Source organism: Rousettus aegyptiacus, unplaced genomic scaffold (assembly GCF_014176215.1).
Source record: "Rousettus aegyptiacus isolate mRouAeg1 unplaced genomic scaffold, mRouAeg1.p scaffold_m13_p_7, whole genome shotgun sequence".
In the NCBI taxonomy this organism is placed as follows: Eukaryota; Metazoa; Chordata; class Mammalia; order Chiroptera; family Pteropodidae; genus Rousettus; species Rousettus aegyptiacus.
Genome location: NW_023416310.1, coordinates 30076719 through 30100623, shown reverse-complemented (window position 1 = coordinate 30100623; position 23905 = coordinate 30076719). Strand labels below are relative to the sequence as shown.

The 23905-nt window shown below is 37.0% G+C and overlaps 1 protein-coding gene across 3 annotated transcripts in view; it reads right to left on the bottom strand.

Moving 5' to 3' along the window:
• The window catches only part of GTF2A1L (general transcription factor IIA subunit 1 like), a 495737-nt gene that overhangs the window by 14019 nt on the left and 457813 nt on the right, over positions 1-23905 (bottom strand). Inside the window, exon 12 of one of the 3 annotated variants that reach the window (XR_004952125.1) lies at positions 6147-6581. The exons of the other annotated variants lie outside the window; for them this stretch is intronic. The gene's annotated coding sequence lies outside the window, so the exon portion shown is untranslated. Of the gene's footprint in view, positions 1-6146; positions 6582-23905 lie in introns of those variants that run through there. 3 annotated transcript variants of the gene reach the window in all.

The window sequence follows — 23905 nt, the reverse complement described above, 5'->3', positions numbered from 1 at the left end:
CAGGGGTTTCACTGGGCTAAAATAAAGTTGCTATGCTCCTTTCCAGAAGTTCTGGAGGAGAATCTGTTTCCTTGCCTTCTCTAGACTCTAAGCTGCCCATATTCTTTGGCTTATGGCCCCTTCTCTCCATTTCCAAAGCCAGCAGCAATGGATTGAGTCCTTTTTATGCCTCATTTTTCTAACCTCCTCTTCTCATTCTCTTCTACTTTTAAGGATTCGTGTGAATAGATAGGGCCCACTCGAAAAGTCTAAGATAATCTCCCTACCTCAATGTCCTTTAACCTTAATAACTTCTGCAAAAATGCCTTTTGCAAGTAAGGTAAAATATTTACAAATTCCAGGAATTAGACTGTGGATGTCTTTGGAATGCTGTTATTCTCTTTATCACATAATATCGAACATACAGCAAATTGCAAAAATCTTAAGTATATAACTAGATTAATTTTTATGTATGTATACCCATATAACCACCCTATAGCAACACCTGCATTTTCCGGAACTTTTGTAACTTTTTTTGACCATACACTTATCCAAAGATAACCACTTTTTGACCTACATCACCATTATTTAGCTTTGCTTGTTTTTAAACTTTATGTAAATGGAATCGAAAAACATGTATTTCTTTTGTGTTATACTTCTTTTTGTCAATACTTTATCTGCGAGATTAACCTATGTTCATACAACTATATATTTTTTTTGCATTGCTGTGTATTATTCCACTATGTAGATATTCCATAATTTATTTACCTGCTCTATCACTGATAGGAATTTAGGTTGTTTATTTACAGTTTGGTGTTATTGTGAATAAAACTATCATAAACTTTCTTTTGTATATCCTTTATTGGTTTATATTTATATACATGTTCAGATTTAGTTGATACTATTGAAGAGTTTTCGAAGCAGTTGTACTAATTTATACTCCCACCAGCAGTAATAACAGTTTCCGTTGCTCTTACATGCTCATGCACACATGATATTATCTGACTTCAGGTGGGGTTATAGTAGTATCTCATTGTGGTTTTAATTTGAATTTTTTGATGAATAACAATATTGAGCATCTTTTCTTATTTTTATTGGCTATTTAAATAGTCTTCGAATTTTTTGCCCATTTTACTTTTAATTCAGTCATATACCTTTTAAAAATGATTTGTAAGTATTCTTTATATATTTTGAAATGAGTTCTTTGTCAGATATATGCATTGCAATATATTTCCCACCTATGACTACTTTTTCACTCTTTTAGTGATCACTTTTGATCATTAAAATTTCTTAATTTTAATAAAGACCTTTTTAGCAATCTTTTTATGGTTAATGCTTTTGAGTTATATTTTTAAAACAGTTGCCTACTCCAATGACAGGAAGATATTCTCTTACGTCGTCTTCTAGATGCATTATTGATTTGCCTTTTATACTTAGAACTAATTACTTTTTTGTATGGTGTGTGATAGGCACCAAGTTACATTTATTTCTATATGGGTATTCATGTAATTCAGCTCCATTTATTGAAAATATCGTCCTTTTCTCCATAAATTACAGTTACACCTTTGCTTTAAATCAGGTGACTATAGATATGTAGGTATTTTTTTTTAAACTCTGTTCTGTTCCATTGGTCTATCTATGCATCCTCTTGTCAATAAACCACATGGATACTAGTGCCAGTGATAAAATAACCATATAGTGAATTCCGACCAATAGTATTCCATTGGTTAGAACAACCAACAGGTTTTCATAACTATTGTACTTATTCTACCCCATGCTAAAGTAATCTTGTGCATCAATATTAACATTCTAAGTTCCTTAAAGAAAGCAATTTTGCTGTCTGTTTTGTAATTGGCCATCCTATACCTAGTAGACAATCAATAATAATTGATTATATCAAACTGTGAAGTTGCTCAATAGATAAATAAGGATGGTGTTAGAATATTTAAAGTGCTGGGAACTTGAGAAAAATCCACTAAAAGTTACATACATTTTAAGTAAACCAAACAGAAATTCTCTGATAGACTTGAGAAACCTTGGGATATAGTCCTGGCACTGCAAGTTATTTTACATAACCCCAGGCAAGGCATTTAATCTTTTGTGTTCTGTTGACCTATTTGTAAAATGAGCAAAATAGTAATGTAATAATATTTCAACCTTATAGGACTACTGTGAGACTGAATTAAAAACAAATTTGAGGAAGAAAAGCTTGCTGTAAAGACAGTTTATCTAAGATGCTATTCTTTAAAAAAATATACAATTAACCGTAAGTCCACATTTCTATTGTGAAATCATTATTGATATATATGTGAAGATTCTAAGGCCCTGCAAGATACTAAAGAACATTTAAATTAGCAACGGGAGAATAAACTAAATTTAGGACAGATTTAGAGTCTATTTTTGTACTATAGTCTTAGCTAAAAACTGATCAAACTATATTACTCATATACACAGCAACTCTCTATTTACTAGAGCTCTCTCTTCATTAACTTGGCCAGAGAAATGAGTGTTCGTAATAGTCACAAATGCCCAATTAAATTGTTGAGCCTTTCTTTGAATTTGTCTGGTTTGATTGAGTATGCCTATGAATTCAGAATCAAAGGTATGTAGTGGTTAGAAAAGGTAAAATCTAAATACTTATACAATATAACATAGAGATGAAAAGATTTCTTTCACTATTTCTTTCCTGAGAAAAGGAACAATTTTATAATGACAAGAAAGCCAGGAATATGCTTTTCTTATGTTTGATCTTTTAATTTCTTTTTAATGTCACTTTTTCTCAACAACTACACAGTGCTTCTCTAGTTCATATTTGGTACTCAATAAATGTGTGAATGAATAAAAAATTATTCCTTTGTCTCTGCTCCCAAAGTCTTGCATAGTATGCATTGCAAATCTTATTGTGATCATCTACATACATACTTCCTCCTGATCTGTGAAATCCTTGAGGGTGGAAACTCCTTTAACCACCTGGTTTCCCCAGTGCCTGACACAATAGACACTTAGAATATGTCTCAGCTAATGCTGATAGGCTTCTCACAGTAACCTTGTGGTGACCAGAGGAAAACATAAACCTCCACTAAAGCTTTCACAAAGAAAATCCAGGGCTGAATGGGAAAATATTAATTAGCACACTGTGTTGAACAGGGAGAAGGAACTCCCCCATCAAGGTAGAAAAACTATAAAGAAATCAATTCTGTACAGAAAAACTGTCAGCCTCTTATTATAAATAACTAACCCTAATACCACTGGATATGCATTCTGAACTAAATAAGTGCTTATGGAAATGCAATAAACGGATATACTTCTAATATTGGCTGTCTTTGCCATGATAATCAGCTTATATTCTCTATTTATCCTACCCATTAGAATGGATTAACTAGCCATTTGTTTTCTTCCTAATATTGGCCAGAATGTTGATATTGTTTCTCTGCATATAAAACCTGCCAGCAATACTGCACTATGGCTTTAAGGACTATGCTACATAGATGGCCCCGCTTGATGGGAAAGATGAATCTAAAAATACTTTCTCTCCTATCCTGTGCTATTAGACATGTAATAAAGGTAAAACAAATACCAGTTGAAATAAAAAGATACGAAGTAGGCTGAGTAATTTCTTAATTACTTGTCACTTTCTTTAGACATAAACATGGCTTAATTAATAGCAGCTGGACAGGACCAAGTGGGATGAACTTGGATTCCCTGAAATGATTCAGTGTTTCACATACCCAGTGAGTATCCAATTAGTCTCAGAGCATGGTATCCAAAGAACAGCACATGGGTGTTGTTTCAAGGAAGAGGCTAGCACTAGAAGAACTTAATGCTAATGCTCACTGATGATAGCAAAGGCACAGAAAGCAGAGCTATCCCACTTATTTAACATCTGCTCTGTGCTAGGCACTATGCACATTATTTCATGTAACCCTCATAGGAACTGTTTGAAGAGAAACTATTATGATTTTCCCAATACAAATATTAAAACTGAGGTTCAGAGAGATTAAATATTTCAAAGTCATATTGTCGGAAAGAGATATGGAAACAGTCAAATCAGGTACATCGAACACACCAGCTCCATGCTGATATCACTGTACTACACTATTCTTAGTCTCTGAAAGAACTGAAAATGAGAGGGTATTTTAGAAATCTAGATCAGTGCTACCCATACAATAGCCACTGGTCAAATGTGGCTATTGAGAACTTGTAATATGGCTAGTCCAAATTGAAATGTGCCATAAGTATAAAATACACATTAGATGTCAATGATTTAGGATAAAAAATGAGAGTAATTTGGAGATATTATATAAAATAGAACATTATCAAAAGTAATTCTTCCTGTTCCTTTTTAATTTGCTAATGTATCTACTAGAGAATTTAACATTACATATGAGATTCACATTTAAGGCTCACATTGTATTTCTTTTGGGCAGCACTGAGGTCAGTGAAGGCTTTTGGCAGTTGCCAGCAACCATACCGGGATGCGAGAACAATGCATTGTTCTCTGGATGAAAATGAAACTCTAGTTCTCAACCAACAGTAATTTTCTCCACTTCTTCCAAGGAACATTTGGCAACCCTGAAAACATTTTTGATTGTTGTGACAGGGTGGGAGGTGCTAATAGGATTCAGTGAGAAGAGGCCAGGGATGATACTACACATCCTACAATGCACAGGACAGCTCCCCAGATCACGCGAGCCTAAGAGTCAGCAAAGAGGGGTTATTAGATCCCAAATATAAATAGTGTCAAGGTTGAGAAACCCTGGATTTGGGGATGAGGAGGATTAGCATAAACAGGGCAAGTTCTCTATACTATGAAGAATCAAGGAACTAAGCAGTAAAGGCAAGCAGGAACTTGAATACAGGAGCTGGGAATCCAGCACGAGGAATAAAAGCTACAAGGACTAAGTCTTGGAAATAAACAGCATAAATCTATTCAGGAGCACTAGAGCATGTCCCAGAGGCCCAAACCCCTGCCATGCCCAACCCATTCAGAATTGGCTGGAGTTACTTAGATTCTAGGATTAGAGAAAGGCCAACCCATGGGTCTAGCAGCTTTTCGCTGTGGGAGAAAAGGCTCACAGAGACTGGAGCCAGGCAGGGCCTGACATACCTAACAAATGAGATCAATTACATGACTTTTCTCACAGATTTTTCCATGATGCAAACTCTGGACTGACTGTCAGCCTCAGCACCCACTTATGTCAGGGCTCAGAGAACTATCTCTTCAACCAAATAATACAAATTGAATTTTTGAAAAAGAGTATTGGCTATGTGGGTTAAACCAGTATTTTCCGGAGATGCTTTATTGGTTTCAATAGACCTTTATTATACATTTTAGAACATGTTTCAAGTCAAAGAGACAGCTAGATTTTTGTTGAAGACTGAATTTCAGCAGCAACATTGGAAATCTGTGATGTGTGCATATTAAACCATAGAGGCCTTCACTTCAGAGAATGAAATGATTAAATCCTGCCTCTGTTCCTGAGATAGTGCAGCATGAGGGAGGCTGCATATACTGTAAACAGTTTATTTATAGCCTGGGCTTGACATAGAATATTCTCTCTCAGTGTGCTCAACATCAGATGTCTCTCCATCTCTTTAGGTATTTGTTGTCTACATCACATTGGTCTATGTCTGATTATAAATGATAAGAAATAGGGTCATGGCAATGGCATAGTACACATGGTCAGAGTCAACTTTGGTCACTGCATCCCTTTGGGCCCCTCCACTGGTCACGTTTCTTTACATACCCTGCACGCAAGTCAGGGTGTCCTCGCAGAGAATCTGCTTTTTAAAAAAGAGGAACCAAGAAGGCAAGTATTAAAGAGAAACAAAGAATGAGGATTATGGGATTGGAAAGGTCTGGGCATAGGTCCAGGCTCCATTCTCACTCTCATAGCTGAGTAACTTGCGAGCAGGTGACAGAACTCACCCCTGCCTTCGTTCCATTATCGTAAAGCAGGAGCCATAAGATTGCCGACTCTGAGGCTTACATGAGATTAACAAACAGTGGCATGTGTCCAGAGCATGAACCCTGGAGCCATGGCAGCTGGGCTCTAGTCCTTGCTCTGCCACTTAACTACTATGTAATCAGTTACTTACCTCTGTATCTCTGTAAAATGGGGAAAACAATAGCCCCTATCTACAAGGGTAGCTAGTGTGAAGGCTAAGTGGGTTATGACAGATAAAGAAATCACAGAGAGCTCTCTGGTCCTATGTTGCTATGTAATCTACCACTTTATAAGCCACAGAAAACACAGACATGGGACATCAGAGGAGAGTGAAGAACACAAGTCACCTTGGTATAGGAAAGAACATCTGGATTTACTTATGCTGATTTATTTATGATTTTATTGTTATATGTATAGTTTTATTAAATAATTGTTCATCTCCAGAGTTTCCACTTACATCATTCTCAGTGGGAATGCCACGCCTAGGCCAATCATATGTGGTAGCCTTGTGGATTTAGAAGGCTGGGCCTGGGTACTCATTCGATCACCATAGAACCCTTGCTCCTTTCAGGGTAAGGAGGGATCCCAAATGAAAACTCATTTTAATTTCTTGCCACGTAGATAGGATGAGGCTCTGAGTTGGACTTAACCTGACTGAAAGGCAATAAAAAAACACAGCAGTTCTTGTGCACCTCTAAAGTTGTAATTTTACTGCTACAACAGAAGCATGAAGCAGTGACATTATACTCTATCAAACTGATTTCTATCCCAGTCTCTAGTGAACGTATCCAGGTTCCTAAATAATCTATAACAAATAGGTAAAATAAAGCATGATAGCACTAATAGCACTGTAGATAACTAATGGTGGAAGACTGGAGGAAGCTGGGATAGGCCTTAGTCCAAGACCATGACAGTCATGCCTGAGGAAAGAGGAAGATCAAATACAGGCAGTGCAGATGGTAGTGACAGTTTTAGAGTCAAGAATCAATGTATCATCCCCCTGACTCCCTGACTGATTTGATCTTGGGACAGTGGGTTATAGGTACATCAGCATCTTTTGAATTGAGAATTTCATCCTGACTATAGGCAGAATTAGGGAGATAAGTAGCTAGACAAACCTCTGTAGTTCAAAGAATGGAAACAGAAGGTTCTCTGAGCTCGCAAGCTTGAATAAAAGCAAGTTTTTATCTGCTTGCATACTCTGTCTGGTGGAGGTGATAAGAAGAGCATGCTGTAAGGACAAAGTGGTTTATCTACATGTAAACACTAAATCCAAATAGTCTACATTAAAGAGGGACAGACCTAGAAAAAACCCCTAAGCAATAATAAGTCTTTAGTACCTCCCAACATCTGCAATAGTAAGCTTTCCTCTCGATTGACACCTGCCCATTTGTTGCTACATACTCCTTATCGCACCAAAATCACTAATGTTCTCACTTTGGGCACCACTGGAGACTCTTCCAGAGTCATGGAGTGACAAAGCATCTGAGTAGGCAGAACTTTGAGTTCACCTGAAGTCCTTGGACGTAAAGAAACTAAGGCCAAAACATGTGATCCAGAGAGGTGCTCCAAATGACACAGCAACAGAGGTGGAACTAGAAACCGAAAGATTTCTATAATAAAAAGAGTATAAAATTAGCCACTAGAGAGATCTGGGTTAGCGTGCTGATTTTGCTAATGCATAATTGTACAGACTTGGGGAGAACTTTACACTCTCCATGCTTCATCTTCTCATCTGTGAAATGAAGATAATAATCCTCACATTGCATGGTTGTAAGGATTTAATAAAATGAAAAATTAGAGAACACCAAGTAGCAAGGCTTTGCAGTGAGAACGTGCTGCCGGGTTTGAAGAACAGAACAGAGGTATCACGCCTGAAAGACAGGAGGCAAGTGTGATAGGAAATGACGTCATCATGGAGATTACATTATTTAGAGCCCTTGGGTCATGATAGACTTTGGCCTTTGCTCTCAGTGAGATAGAGCACTCCCATGGAGAGTTTTCAGCAGAGATGGGACACTCCCATGAAGAGTTCTCAGGATCTGACTGACGGATTATAAAGTATTCATCTGACTGCTATCAGAAGGACATAGGAGAAGCAGAGACAACAGGTAGCAAGATATTGCAATAATTCTGGCGAGAGGACTATGGCTTGGACCAGAGCATAGCAATGGAGATGTTGAGAACTGTTGGATTCTAGAAATATTTTAAAGTTAGAACTCAGAGGATTTGCTGATATAATGGATGCGAGGTATAAGAGAGAGAGTTAAGGATTACACCAAGATATTTGGTTTATTCAAATGAAAGAAGAACAGAGTTGGTAGAGGGAAAGCACAAATTTGGTTTTGGGAACAGTAATTTTTGAGTATAGGTAAAAATGTTGAATAAACTGTTTGGTATATGAGCCTAGAGTTCATGAGAGAGGACCTGGCCGGAAATATAAAATATGATCATTAGGATACAGATGGTGTTTAAAATCCTGTCACTGAATGAGATCATCCAGAAAATGAGTATGGAGAGGGTGGAAAGATGTCAGAAGACTAAGCCATGAGACACATGGGGCATGTGCAGGTCAGAGAAATGAGGAAGAATGTGCAAGGGAGATTAATAAGGAACAACCAGTGAAGTAAAAAGAGAAAGCTATTCCTGAAGAAAGTATTTTAATAAAGAGGGACTACTCGACTATGTCAAATATCACTAACTGATTTAGTTAGATAAGGACTGAGAACCTACCATTTGTCTTAGCAACATGAAGTTCATTGGACATCTTGATAAGAGCAATTTGAGTAAAGTAATGAGGATGGAGGCTGAACTAAAATGGGTTCATTAGAGAAAGTAGGTGGGAAACTTATTAGCTTGCCTACATATTAAAATATATTACAAAACTTCAGAAATTAAGACAGGTTTTATTGGCACATGAATAAAAAGGCCAATGTACAAGAACAGAATTTTTAGAAATAGATCAAAATATATATGGGAATTCAGTATATGATAAAGGTAACATTTCAAGAATAAATGGTGTTGAAATAAACTATGTACCATCTGGAAGAAGATAAAGTTGGATCCAACATTATCCTTTCAAGTTTTCCAATGAACTGCTTTGATGAAGAAAAATGTTCTGAAAGAAAGCATGGGTAAATTTCCTTTATAAACTTGGAGTGGAGAAAATTTTCCTAACTATGACTCAAATTCTAGAAGCCACATAAAAGATTAGTAAAATACTCTAAACAAAAATTTAGCAAGTCAGGTTTTCGACAGACAGATGAAAAACTGGAAAAGATATTTGCAGTACATATCACAAAGCACTAAACCTCTAAGATAATTATAAATTGGAACAAAAATGACAATAACAAACAGAAAAAAAGGCAAAAGATATAAACAGAGAATTCACAGAAAAAGAAATATTAGTAACTAATCATATGATAAGAGACTCATGAAAAACAAACTATAAATTAAAACTAAAGTATCATTTATCATCTACCAGAAGAGAAGTCACCCAGAAATTTAACAATAGCTTCTTTTGGTGAGGTTAAAGGATAACAGCCATTGCTGTGATTGCTAGTAAAAAGGCGCACTATAAATACCTATGGGGGTAAACCAGAAAAAGTTACCAAAATTAAAAATGCACTGAATTAGTGTCCTATGACTTCCATAACAAAGAACTGAGTAGCATAAACCAACAGAAAAAAAATTGTTCACAGTTCTGGAGATGAGAAGGCTGAAATCAAGGTGTTGGCCTGGCAATGGGATAGGTCCTGGGGAAGAATCCCTCCTTGCCTCTTGCCTGAATGGAGAGGGGGCAAGGAAATTGAAGGATACACAGGTACAGATTACTAAGGACTCTACGCTGGGTAAGAAGGGTAGTGAGGATATAGGACATGTCAGTGACAGATTTCCCTTGCATGTGTCATATTTGTATTTCTTGCATGTATTTATTTATTCACTTTTTAAATTTTTTCATTTCAAACATTTATTAAGTGCTTCCATATATACCATGCGCCATTTTAAGCATTTGAGAATATGATATTGAACAAGGCAGAAAAGTTCTCTCATGTCACTAAGTTCCATTCTGGGAAAGAGATCATAGACAGTGAAGAAATAAAATATAAAATTAAAATAAAATAAAATAAAATAAAATAAAAAAAACAAGAAAAAATCAAATAATGCTCACAGATATGCAGAGAATTAAAACTGGGTGACATAAAAAAAGATTAATTGGACAGCTAATACAGTTAGGGCAGCTGAGAAAAGCTTCTGTAGGGAAGTGATATTCAAGCTGAGATCTGAGTGACAAGAGTAATCCAGTCACATAAATATCAGAGAGAATAAAGCAACTTGGGCATGGGAAAGCCCATATGGAAAGATCCTATTATGAGAGCCCACTTAGTTTGTTAGAAATACGGAAAGGAGGCCAGTGTAGCTGGAGCATGGGAGCTCATGTGTGAATGAAAGAGATAAGAAGGCAAGAGGTAAATAGGGGCCAGATCTGGTAGAGCTTTGTGAACCACAATAAAGTGTTTGGACTTTATTCTAATATATATGTTGTGGTATGTTCTGGTTTGTGTTCATAAATGCTCAATCTAGAAACTATAGAATGAATTATAGAACCAGTAAAAATGGAATCAGGGAAACCAATTAGGAAGTTACTGTAACAATACAAGTGAGAAATCATGGTGGTTTGGTTATGGAAACTGAAACAGACAGATTTAAGATAAGCACTATTTATTATTTTGCACTTTTATAGTGATCACTGCTTTATTCCTAAAAAGGTCACATATGATAAGTCAAAGAAAAATCATTTCAAGTGATGAGTGAATGGAATACTTGACTCCAACATTTGAATATTATCTCTCATTATCTTCACCCCCTGAAGCTATGGGCCCCAGAGGAAACATTGGGTATATTCATTTATAACAAATTGTTTCACTCTACCAAAGCTCACTGAACTGCCAATAGGCAATTGGCTCACTTACCAAAGGAAAAGAAAGAGGAAGGGGAAGGGGAGGGGAGGGGAGGGGAGGGGAGGGGAGGGGAGGGAAGGGGAAGGGAGGGAAGGGAAGGGAAGGGAAGGGAAGGGAAGGAAAGGGAAAGGAAGGGAAGATGGGTGGAAAGGATATTGAAAAAATGGCAAGATCTCCATGAATAGAACTCTTTAGGGGAAAGGATTCGGTGAATATGTGCCTCAGTTTCCATTTGGTAATTAGAGACCCGCATTTTTTAAAATTAAGTTTATTGAGGTAACATGGTTAATAAAATTATATAATTTTCAGGTATACATTATAATTCAACACCTGTATATTCTATTGTGTAATTACCACCCAAAGTCCAGTTTCCTTTAGCCACCGTATATTTGATCCCCTTTACCCACTTCGCCCTCCCCCTACCTCCCTATATTTGACTCCCTTTACCCCATCTACCTGCCCCCTCTTCCCTTACGCTCTGGTAACCACTAGTCTGTAGTCCATGTCCATAAGTCTCTGTTTGTCCTGTTCCTTTGTTGCTTTTAGGTTTATATCCCACATATAAGTGATATCATAGGATTTTCAACTTTTTCTTTCTGGCTTATTTCACTTAGCATGATTATCTTGAGTTCCATCCATGTTGTCGCAAATGGCTGTGTTTCATTTCTTCTTATACCTGTTGTATTCCATTGTATGTATGTACCACAGCTTCTTTATCCAATCATTTATCTTAGGACACCTGTTACTTCCATATCTCAGCCACCATGAATAATGCTGCTACGAACATCATTGTGCAAATATCTTTATGGGTATGATTTTTTTAAGTCTTTGGGGTAAATACCCAGTAGAGGGATTGCTGGGTCATACGGTAGATCAATTCATAGTTTTTTGAGGAACCTCCGTACTGTTTTCCATAGCGCCTGTACCAATTTGTGGTCCAACCAGCCATATATGAGAGTTCCTTTTTTTCCACACCCTCTGCAGCATTTGTTATTATATGTCTTGTTGATAACATATTTAAACAGGCGTGAGATGGTATCTCATTGTGGTTTTGATTTGCATTTCCCTAATAGCTAGCGATGTTGAGCATGTTTTCATATGTTTGTTGGCCATTTGTATGTCCTCTGTGGATAAGTGTCTGTTCAGATCCTCTCTCCATTTTTTGATTGGATTGTTTGTTTATTTTTTGTTGTTGTTATTGAGTTGTATGAGTTCTTCATATATTTTGGATATTAGGCCCTTATCGTTGCTTGCAAATATATCTCCCCATTCTGATGGTTGGGAGACCTGCATTTTTAACACTTAGCATGTCCTTCTCAGAGGCATAATTGAAAGAGATAGCATTTCTATTTCTCTGGGAAATGATTAAGCATGCCCTTGTCCTAATTTTCTCAGAATGTGGTGGTGAGCAAACCTGTCCCTGCTGTCCTCTGTAAACAATGCAGGTACTAATGCTCATGAAAAACACTGTGTTACCTTTGAGATCGTGGGATGATTCTCCCTACATTAACCTTTAAGATGGAGAATAACATTTGCCTTGGCATAAGGTTGGGGAGGGAAAAGAGCCCAAAGATGTGAGGGACATCGGCAAGCTATCAATGACATAAACAGTAATGGTTCTTGGTCTGCAATGACATTGCAGTAAAACCTTTGTAACAGTAGACTGAAAAGAAAAAATAAAAAAGCTTAAATTGAAAATAACAGGTGAGTTCTAAAGAGTAAATACACAGATTAGCTTAGTAGATTCCAACGGAAGTAATGGCAGTAGTCTGGATAGAGAAATATGCCTTTAAACATGTCTCAGCTGGATATTGGGATCACTGTCCCAATATCCAGCTGCATCATTTCAAAGGGCAGTCTGGGAGGAAATAATAGAGATATTTGAAACTGGGGACTAATCTTTATATAATTTAAATTTGCTGTGGACAGTCACACCTGTGCAATTGGCAATTGCTGTTTATAGCTTCATTTTTAGTAATTAGAATTAACTCTAACCTCAGCAAGATGTGGTTGGTATAAGAAATTTTATTTTCCACGCCTTTAGCATGGCTTTGAAAAAGTTCTGCATTCTCGTTTCAGTTACTCACAAGTTACAGAAAGAGTGATATTCACACCTTCATAAAAAGTATCAAGTTGGAGAAAGAATGCCCTCAAACTGAGATGCTTCTCATTTACATATAGGATTCTAGAGACAGTCCCAAGAATGGATCATGGCAGGTTATCACTGACATTTTCTGGAGAGGATAAACTTTGATAACATAAATTGAAAATACATGTTAATCATTAAGCAAAATTGTAACACTGGTGAATAAATCATATCTCTATGAATAACATTTGTTTCAGAAACATAACACCTGTCAGAGTACCCTTTGACACAAGGTGACCAGAGTTGTGATATTTCCCCTAGTGCTTAATCACATGACTCTATAAAATACAGCATTCATGTTAGAATCGCTGATGCCAAGTAGCAAAAATAGGAGCCAAAAATGTTATTAGAACATGCTGTGATGAGATTAAAGCAAGCAGAACTGAGAGGTATTCTAGAACCAAATTAAAATGGCGCTAGTGGAGGCAGGTCTATGCTGGAAACACTGAAGCAGACTATTCTTCCTTTTCAGTGCGGGAAGCTGTGGGGTGGGGCTGGGGGGAGCAGGAGAAAGGGCTGTGCCAGCACCTCGCCAATGAAAATTTTTTCAGTACCAATATCTTTAGGAAATATAAATACTACCTTCAGCTAATTATTGCCCACCTGCCTTGGCATCATCTTAAATGATCAAGTAACCCAATTAGTCTGTGAATAAGGGATAGTCCTGGGAAAGTAATGCTAGTCTCTTTAATTCAAGTCTGTCATGCTCGGGCTACAACTTCGTAAATCCATTTGCCCAAGCAAAGGGCAGAGTATGACAAGAGTAAATTTCCAAAGGTTAACCATTATTTAATTTTCTTCTCAGTCTTCCAGAAGGTCCAGCATAGTGTTGGATACCTGGTATATAACTAGTCCTCCATGCTGGGTAACTGATCCAAAAATTATCTCAAGTTTGAGAAGGTGATACTGTACCTTTTGTATATACATTACCACCATTTTATATTAAGTATAGGGGTTGTCCTGTTGATTTTCTAGGCTTTTTAGAATGATAGATAAAATAGTTTTTGTTTCATTCTGTAATTGTCATGTTGTTAATAGTACAAAAAGTTGAGGAAATATTCTTGTATTCAAAAATTATCTAATTCAATAAAGTTTCTCGTGGCCTTGAAGAAGGAATAAATTTTGGCATACAACTCCATTGCTTTACTTTTAACTTTCTCCTTAATGCACAGAAAACTTCAACCAATATTCATTTTGGAACTGTCTTTATTCACCAGTTGCACCACAGGTTGTCCACAAATAAAAAAAAAAATTCAGCAAAAATATTTTTTGTGAATCAGTAAGCTTTATGGGATTTGTAATAAAGAGTACTGTTTATGTTATTATTATTTGTACATTGTGTGCTACACATCCTTAAATTCATAAGCTTCTGTGTGTGTGCATGCGTGCGTGCGTGTGTGTGTGTGTTTAGGAGAACCAGTAGTCAGACACTTACTGTGAGTCACTGAGGCCTGGGGATAGGGCAGATAGTATCAAAAGTAAAATCCCCCAAAACAAAAAAATGAGGCCTGACATGATCAAATTTCCATATTAAAAAAGTATTGGTCACTGGAAATCTAAAAGAGAAAGAATTAACAGATATTGGTCAAAGTAGGTAGAATTGAGCAGTGTTCTACATTTTTAAGAACACCTGTAGTTTTTGTTTATAATTTTTCTCTTCACAGAAATTAGTAACTAAATAATATTTATTAGTAATTACTGTATATTAGATGCTATATTAAACACATTACATGGAATATTCATTTAATGATCACAAAACCCAAAAAGTCAATATGGTCATTCCCATTTTTTCAATTTGAAAATAAAGGATCAGTACAACGTGAGGCAACTTGCTCAAGGACACAAGCTACTAAGTCTGTCTCTCTCCATTACCCAACCTCTTACACTTTGTACAGGTAGTTGTTCAGGGAAAGAATTTTTTAAGATTTAAAAGAAGTGCTTATCATTTCCACTGCAAAAAAAAAAAAAAGAAAGAAAGAAAAAGAAAAGAAAGAAAGAAAAAAAGAGAGAAAGAAAAAAGAAAAGAAAGAAACAAAGGCTCCTTCATCTAAGTCAAATCTTCCAGAATTTAATCTACCCTTCCAGCCCTTGGATCTACTATAATTGACTCTTCAACAAGCTATTTTTCTGGCCACCTCACCTAATTTTTCACATACCTATGTTAAGTTTTCTACTTGTTTGCTTCTTTTCAAGTACTTTTCTTCAAAATAACGTGTCCTCACAATTCCAATTCCAAATTCTATCCAGCCTTTAAGGTTCAATTTAAATGCAGTCTCCTCTGTGGATTCTTTGATTTTCCCAGCCTGAAAAAAATTCTCTACTCACTCAAACCACTTTAACCTATTATCTCTTATAGCACTTAACCACTTTTTACATTGAATTTGGCAATGTTTCCCAATATAGAATTTAGAAGAACTCTACTCATTTGGTCATACCATTACCAACATCTATTAGCACAGCAAGTCTTGTAGTGTGTAAACATTTTTTACCTTTATTTTTCCCAGTGTCACCCCCATTTGATTTACCCCGGAACCCATTTCCCCTCAAATACTAATTGACAACACATAGCCCCAGTGTTCCAAAGCAACCACAATTTAGGAAATGCTGGAATACATTATCTCTCCTTGACCATGGATGCAAGACATAAGTCCAGATTTTATCTTTGTATCACTCAATGCAACTTACCCACTGCTTTGCATATAGGAATTGGGAAAACATTGAATGAACAAATGAACATGAATAACTGATTTTATACTTGAATAAAGAGGACCTAAGTGGCCATAGATAGAATGTAAACTCTGGAGGCCCTTCCACAAAGCTTGCTTTTAGATGCACTCATTTGTAAGTATCTAACTGGATAGCATCCTTATGACAAAGTTGGGCCAAAGAGCAGTCAAAGGAGCAATTAACAGAGAACATCACAAGGTATGTGGCTAACTCGTTCTCAGTTTACTGCACAAGGAGGGGAAAATAACAGCAAAGATTTAGGAAGTATCAGTATGGCCTGTCATTGTTCCAAAAGTATCTCCCACACTACTGAAATATTTATAGAGATTCTTTTGGTTTAGGCCTCTTCCCCGTGCCTCTTAATTGCACTCCCCTGATAGGAGTCTCTCGTGGATACCTTACAATTTTATCCTGTGGTCCTCTTCTTCTAGATAGAGACAGAGAACCATAGAAGACAATGGATGCCTTCCATGGAGGGCTTCTGAAGATAAAAAAGATTTTTTAAATGTCATCATATGATCAATTTATCTAATGTCACAAATTTCCCAAATATGTATGTGGGCATGCGTATTTGTGTGGATTTATGTGTGAGAGAGTTTCCACCTTTCGAAGGCTATTTTTTCCTAGCTGCTGATAACCACGTAAACATTGAAAGGGTAGAATAAAATTTTTATTAATAAAAAAATTATTTTCTCTTTACCTTGATCTAGAGATCTGCCAGGAGAAAAGCTCAGTGAAAAGTTTGAAAACTGCAGACACAGTGAACCCAAGTTCTGTACAGTATAGCAAAAATGATGGAAAGATGCATCTTCATTACCAATTACAGGCTGCCTGCTGTGTTCCTTGAAAAATGATCAAATCTGATACTTCCTAAAAGCAAGTCACTGATGCATGCTCCTCCCCTGCCCACCCACCTGGGGCTGCATCTCTCCTGCCTCATGCTCACAATCTTCTCATCATGATTTATGGTTCAGAACTATATGCTGGATGAGTTGTACATCAGAGCAGAAGGGAACCCAGACAAACCAAAAAAGAAAGGGGAAGGAGTGAACAGGAAAATAAAAACAAAACAACTATTAAATAATTCAGGACAATAGCACAAAAGAAAACAGACACTGAATGGGAATGAAAGAAATAAACAGATCAAGGTATACAGCAGAAAGGAAAAAACAGAGTAGAAAGAAGAAGGAGATGAAAGAGCTTACCCACGGGAGAAAAGTAAAAAGAAAAAAAAAAAAAAAGCATTGCTGGGTTCTGGCAGGAATATTAACAGCTGAAGAAAGAAAAGAAAAGAAACAACTCATAATTTCTTGACACCCTCAGAAGAGACCCTCAGCAGCGGCTCCTGAGGATTTTCACAGGTTTGTAATGTCATCACAAAGCCCACTTCTCTGGCCCGGCTGGATGCCCTGTGCAGTCAAGTGATGTGGGTATGGGGCTGACAGAGACTTCTGGAAGTAGTGATCTGAGGATAGTGGCTGAGCATAGAAAGAAAGGAATTTGAATTTTATTTTAGAATTGAGATGTCACACGTTCTGAAATTAACAGTGAGGCCTATCCTAGCTAAATATGTTAACCCAGTCAGGGTTAACTAAGCATAATTCATCCTAGGCTGTGGATATTGTTCCATTGGGGCTATTTTATTTTCCGATAGTCAGTGAAGTTTTTCCTTGAGTAAGAAATGCAATGAGTATGAGAGACAGTGGGTATGCAAACCTGCTTGACAAAAGGAAACCTATACAGAAAAGATGTCCTGTGACTGAACTGAAAATGGGAAATTTGGGAAGCAAATACTTATTCAGTAGGCATTTACTAAGAACTAGCTATGTGCCAATCTGTCCCCTTTTAAGTGAGTAAAGAAGGAAATCTATAGTGGAGCCTGGTAATCTGCACCTCAGCAGACACTCAAGCTGATTCTGGAGTGAAAGTCTTCTGACCATTTTTGCAGAAACAATATTCTATGGTAACATTTCTCAACCTTCCTCTCAATTATCACTCAACAAATAGCCTTTTTAGTGTTTTTTCCCTAACTACACTTCCCCTGAAAATTTAATAGCAGAGATATACTGTATATCTGTTTTATGTTCTATAGCTGTGTGGAAGGCCACGAACTATTGTAATTTCTAAATTTTTTTCACCTTCAAAGAATCAATATTCTCTCCTTGGGGGGCCATTCATTCCTGTTAAGACATCATCCATGTTCTAGGGGTTCAGTGACAGATGAAGCCCCTACACACAGCTCAGTCAGGTCAAAAACATATTCACTTAGCATAAATTATGGGCCAGGCACTGTGCTATGTGCTAGACCCTAGTGACACTAGGTACATAAATGACTAATATACTGTCCCTATCTGCTACTCACTGGGCGACAGATGTACTAAACAGATAATCCAACATAATGATAATTAATAGAATAAAATCGAGGAGGCTGTTAGACCAGATCGGAGTTCCTGGAAGACATCATAGAGGTGAAGGCATGTGAGTTGATTAATGAAGTTGAGAAAAGTTAACCAAAGAAAGATGAGTAGTTAAACAAATCTTCATGAAGGATGTGGATTTTGGTCTGGTTCTAGAATAATGCCAGGAATTTGGACAACCATTTGAGATTTGTCTGTTGGCTTTTAGGAAATAGACTGGGAACAAGGAAAGGTTTCTCCATTTACAAATATAATTCGCTTATGTATACAGTGAATATACAACCTAAGAAACCTTTTAAAAATCTATTTTTATAAATAGGAGAATGATGTTGGGGTGTGTGTGTGTGTGTGTGTGTGTGTGTGTGTGTGTGTGTACCAATTTTGCATAGTACTAGATATTATTAGCAAGCAACACATAAGTATGAAATTTTAGATTAGTTTAGTTTTAGGAGCAACATCAGTGAACGGACCACAGCCCACACCCAAGTGTGTTAAGCCCACAGCATTTCTAGCCCTTTGTTTCCATCTATCAGTAAACAATCAGGTGATACACAATGAAGCCATTCAGGAAGCAACACGTCATGGATATCACACAGTTGTGGAAAGCTCAGACTGTTCTCTCATTGGTTTTAAAAAAGAGTGAGCTCCCAAGACAGCAAGTTTCACAATTATAAATTCAAGGGTATGAGGAAGCTCTTTTTTGTCTATCTCACCTCAGGCAATCGAGGATGAGCTGATAGATTACATGGCCCGTTAGGTCTGCTTTTTCCCACCATGAAATGCTCTACTCATGGTTTATGTCTCTAGTGTGTGCGTGAACATTAAAATTTTGCCCCGTCCTATAAGTCTCAACTCAGAGAATATGTTTTCTTTGCCTAAATCAATTGATTAATGAACAGTTATTGACTGAGAACTTGGCAGGCCAGCAAGTTGCTGTAGAGAAATACAGAGTACATAAGTCATAACACTTAGTAGTCCACTTTCTAGTTGGACACATGCATAAAAAAGATAACACGAGAAAATGCGTGTGGGTCAGTATTCACCAGTATTAAAAAATGTTACCTCAGTAGAATAAAAAGTTCTCATGCTTTAGTAAGTTAAAGAACACTGTGGTAAATAAAATTCAATAACCTTTTTGAATTCTTTATGGAGTCTTTAAAATGTGAATGTGAGTTGTTGAGTTGTCAATTTTTAAAAGTAGGATGTCTATATAATGTATTAACCAACCTGGAACCTCTAGAGAAAAAAGGAGAACTAATAGCAATATATCATATTAATAGACACAAAACAGAACTATTTCAGGCATCCTGGAAGGTACGGTCGCCCTATTTGAAAGGCAATAGAATATCTGTGTTTGCCAAGCTCATTCTATGTAGTTTTTGTGGTTGTTGTTCTTAAGCTAGCCTTCCATGAAAGAAACTTTAAGAACAATACTTGTGTAAGAAGAGAAAATATGGTATGGTGAAAAGGGCACAGTAATTACACGGAGACAGACTTGGCCTCATAACGCTGCTCTGCCAGATGCTAAGAAATACTACAGTACTTGCCCTCAGACTAGCTGAGTTGGTATCTTTTGGAAACTTGTTAGAAATGTGAATTCCACCGACTTCTAAGTCAGACAGAAACTCTGGGGATAGAGATGAGCAGTCTATGCTTAACAAGTCTCTCAGCCGATTCTGAAACATACTGAATCAGATACTTTATTTTCCCTCTCACAGCCTCAGTTTACCCATTTATGAAATGGTGCTAATAATGTGCCTTATGGATTTCTCATGGCTTAGGATAGGTACTTTAAAATGTTTGCTACCTATATCGGTCTATAGGTCCTTTCAAAGTTACAGATGACACACTCAAATGTTAAATTAATAAGAGTCCAGTGAAGAACATAAATGTGGGCAGGGTTGAGGAAGCCCACACCTGACACTAGGCGTGGGCAGGTGGAATGGAGGTTGAAGAGACACCCACCATATGCACTACTCATGTGTTATAGTACTTCCAACTATTGTAACTTTCTGATATGTATCTGTTCCTTTCATCAGACTGTGAGTTCCTCAAGAGCAGAGACCTTGGGTATTTTCCTATACCCAGAACACAGTAGGTCCTCAATTCATGTTTGAATAAAGGATCACATAGGTTTAAAAAAAAAGTTTCTGAATTGTCTTGACATCAGAAAAGAGAGAGGAGAGAGCTGATAATGAGATACCAACTCCTCTTGCACATACCATCCCCCAGGATGTGTCACCAGCACAGAGCAAATTGTTTCAGTTCCTTGCTTAGATTTTAAAACAAAGGCATAATGCATGAGGCTAAAGATGGAGCCTCAGCAGCACAACTTTTCTGGATATTGCTATTTCAAGCTTCCTTCTGCTGGGCACACAACTCCAACGCAATGTATATATGCCTCATCCAAAACAAACTTTGTCCTGGGTTTGGTCAGTTTGATAATTAGCATTCTTTAGGCAGGTCAGTGGAAAAATGGGAAAGTTAATGTTTTCCCATGACTCATTGGGTAAATTATCCCTTAATTTACAGATGAGTACACTGAGGCTCATCTGTACTGAGAATTCACTAGCCGGTCTAAAGCAATATGGCACTTGAGGGTGAAGTTTAATTCTACTTGGGTGGAATGTTTTACCTGAGACCTCTTATTTGCCTACGTTATACTGAAGGTCTGAACACAGGTAGTGCTGTACTTAACTAAAGAGATTATAAGAGATCCATCTGTTTGGTCAGCCGTGTGAAGAAAACCCTTTCAGTGTATAGTTTTGACCCACTGGGTTCCTCAGCAGCCCCAATTCTTTCTTCAGTACGCACATTCCTGTCTCTACCTGAAATTCCTTCTCTGATACAGCCTTCAGCTCCTCTTCATTTAATAACCAATGTCCAGCATATGTTCAGAAAATATTTAGTTGTTCCAATTCTAGTCGCTACTTGAACTCTTACTTGGTTCTATTTGTCTGTCTGGCTGACTGTCTCTACCCAACTGACACTTGTTTTGGTTCTCCTATTCTCCTTAGGCTACTTAATCCTCTCCCCCGCCCCCAATATTTTTAGAGTATGAGCTAAAGAATTCATATAATCTCCCAAAATCTGCTCCCTGGTTGATTAAGCATTCCCATTTGTCAAAAAACATACTCCCAGTGGTACACGAGCCAGTTCATTTTCTGCTATCCCCTCTGCCTCCAGTCAGCAGCACCCTCCTGGTGCCTTGCATTGTTTAGGATACCACTCCCAGGCTTTAGCTTATACTTACCAACGTTACTAATAATATTAATATTGCCACATCCAACAGTTATCTTTCTCTCATGATCTTAATCAAACTCTCAATAGCATTTGACACAGTGGACCCTACTTTGTCTCCAAAAAACATGTTCTGTTTTCCCGTGACACCATGTCCTTCTGGGTTTCTTTCTATCCCACTGTCCTTTGCTAATTCTGTCTCCTCTACTTCACATCTGAATGCTGGGGCATTCCAGAGCTCTGCCTCTCTCCTCTTCTTGTCTCTACCTGCACTCTTCTCTCCTCTTAGGCGATCATAGAGTTTAGATTTAGGATGTTAGAGTAGGAATAGTTCCAATGACATCAGGATCTAGATAGATCTGAGTAAGGATAGAGTGGAGTGAGTAGATTTAGAAATCATAAATCCATGATTTGGGAAGAGTTGCCCACATGGACCTTAAAATCACCTCCCAAAATGGCATGTAGTAGGGTAGGTTGGCAGTTGTGAGACAGGTTTCAGATCATTTGATGAGTTTGCAGGCAACACCAGAAGCATGGATGAGAGAACCTCAGAGTAGAAACCAAAAGGGGTTGGAGGACTAGGATTATCTTTGGGACATGAAGAGCATCATAATCTCATCTTTCAACTACTAATAGCTTCAATTATTAGAATTTACGGCTGCATTTCTACTAGTTCCCAAAGGTATTCACTAGATTAAAGCTGCATCAGAAATTGAATTCTTTTTTTTTTTGACTTTTGCCTCTGAAGAGTATAATAATAATAATAAAATAACCCAATAAATCTGACAAATTAGCCGTAAGATCTCAAACTTTGGGATATTTGCCTAACTATGTTGTTGGGAAAGAAATGCGAAACTATTGACAGCTGAACCAATCATATTACACATTACTACTTACAAGCAGGAAGGGTGAAAGACAATTCTTCCATCTAAATTGAACCAAGTTCACCACAAGGCACAAAAAATGTCTCAGGGATGGAGAATATCATTCTTTTTATTCCCCATGCAGCTACCATAATCTTATGTGAAACAGAACATTTTTAAAGGTCATTTCGTAAGACTTTTTTCACTCAAAAGTTGAAAACCTGGACAGATGTGGGTTTTGAGACATTTCCCCTCACAGATTCATTGGCTGTGGTACTGAGCTAGAATTGAAGATATCACCTTGTCCTGATTTATGGTCCCTTGACTGTAATAAAAGAAATATTAATTTCAAGTTCATGAGAAGTACTTAAAAAGGGAAAGTAAGGATGTTATTCATTGAAAAGCTTATGAGCATTCAGATTGCCAAGATCTACTTAAAAGAACTGGAAAGCATGGGGCCATAAGGTAACTTCTCGTATGGGATTGTAATCGAGTAAGTTATAAGTAACCAACTTACTTCGGTCTTCATAACCTATCTCTCCCTAAAATAATTATCTTCCCAGTCAGTGACTCATAACTTCTGTCTACAGTGGCTATCATATACTCAAAAATCAAAATCAAAGCAAAATAAAAAAAAATACTTTGTTCCCTAAATCTATTGGCTTTGTTTAGAATCTCACTCTTGCATTCAGAATCTATTCGGCATGTACCACATGCTCCTAGGTTCCAGGCTTTTTGCTGGACCTTCAGTGGTAAAAGCATAGTCTCTGCTCTAAGCAGGCCACCAGCAGATCTTCCCCCAATGAAAAGAAGTTTTGCAGATACTCTGCTTTCCATCTGCAATATATTCCTTTATCTTATTTCCATTTATTCCAAGCCCACATTTTTATAAAAGCTCTATTACAGGCCTCTGTGAAATATTTCCTGTGCTCACACTTTTTCCTTCTTCTGAACCCATCTAGTCTATATTGCCCTTTTGGCTTAATGGTTCTAACCCTAACTTGTGACATAAATTGTATATTATTACTATTATTTAACAATTAACATGCCCTGGGAATTTGTTTTATTTTCCCGGGATAGACTATCCTTGAAAAAAAAGATATCTTCATCTATGTTTTTGGAATTCTTCACAAAACTTAGATAGTATTGTATGTGTAATAGGTATTTAATGACTTTTAAAATAAAAAAAAAAAAGGAGAGAAAGAGGGAGAAAAAAACTGACTAAGCATTTGTAAATTCTAATGTACTTAGTCAAATACACGTTCATATTAGTAAGTCTCATAGAAGACTACAGTCTAATGAGAATCATTATGGATACCAGGTAAGTAAGAAAGAATATAAAAATATACAATAATATTGAATTTGTTCTGTAAACAAGAAAAGTGAGTTTAGTAGCCTTATGTGATAACAGGACTTATTTGTTTAGCTGTGTGTGTGTGTGTGTGTGTGTGTGTGTGTGTGTGTGTGTGAGTGAGAGAGAGAGAGAGAGAGAGAGAGAGAGAGATGAATAAATTACACATACTGAAAATATAATAATATAATCCAAATAGCCTGGCTCTTAGGTTTTCCATCATTTCTAATTCATGTTTTTATTTATGGTTTTATAATCACAATTTTTTCTATA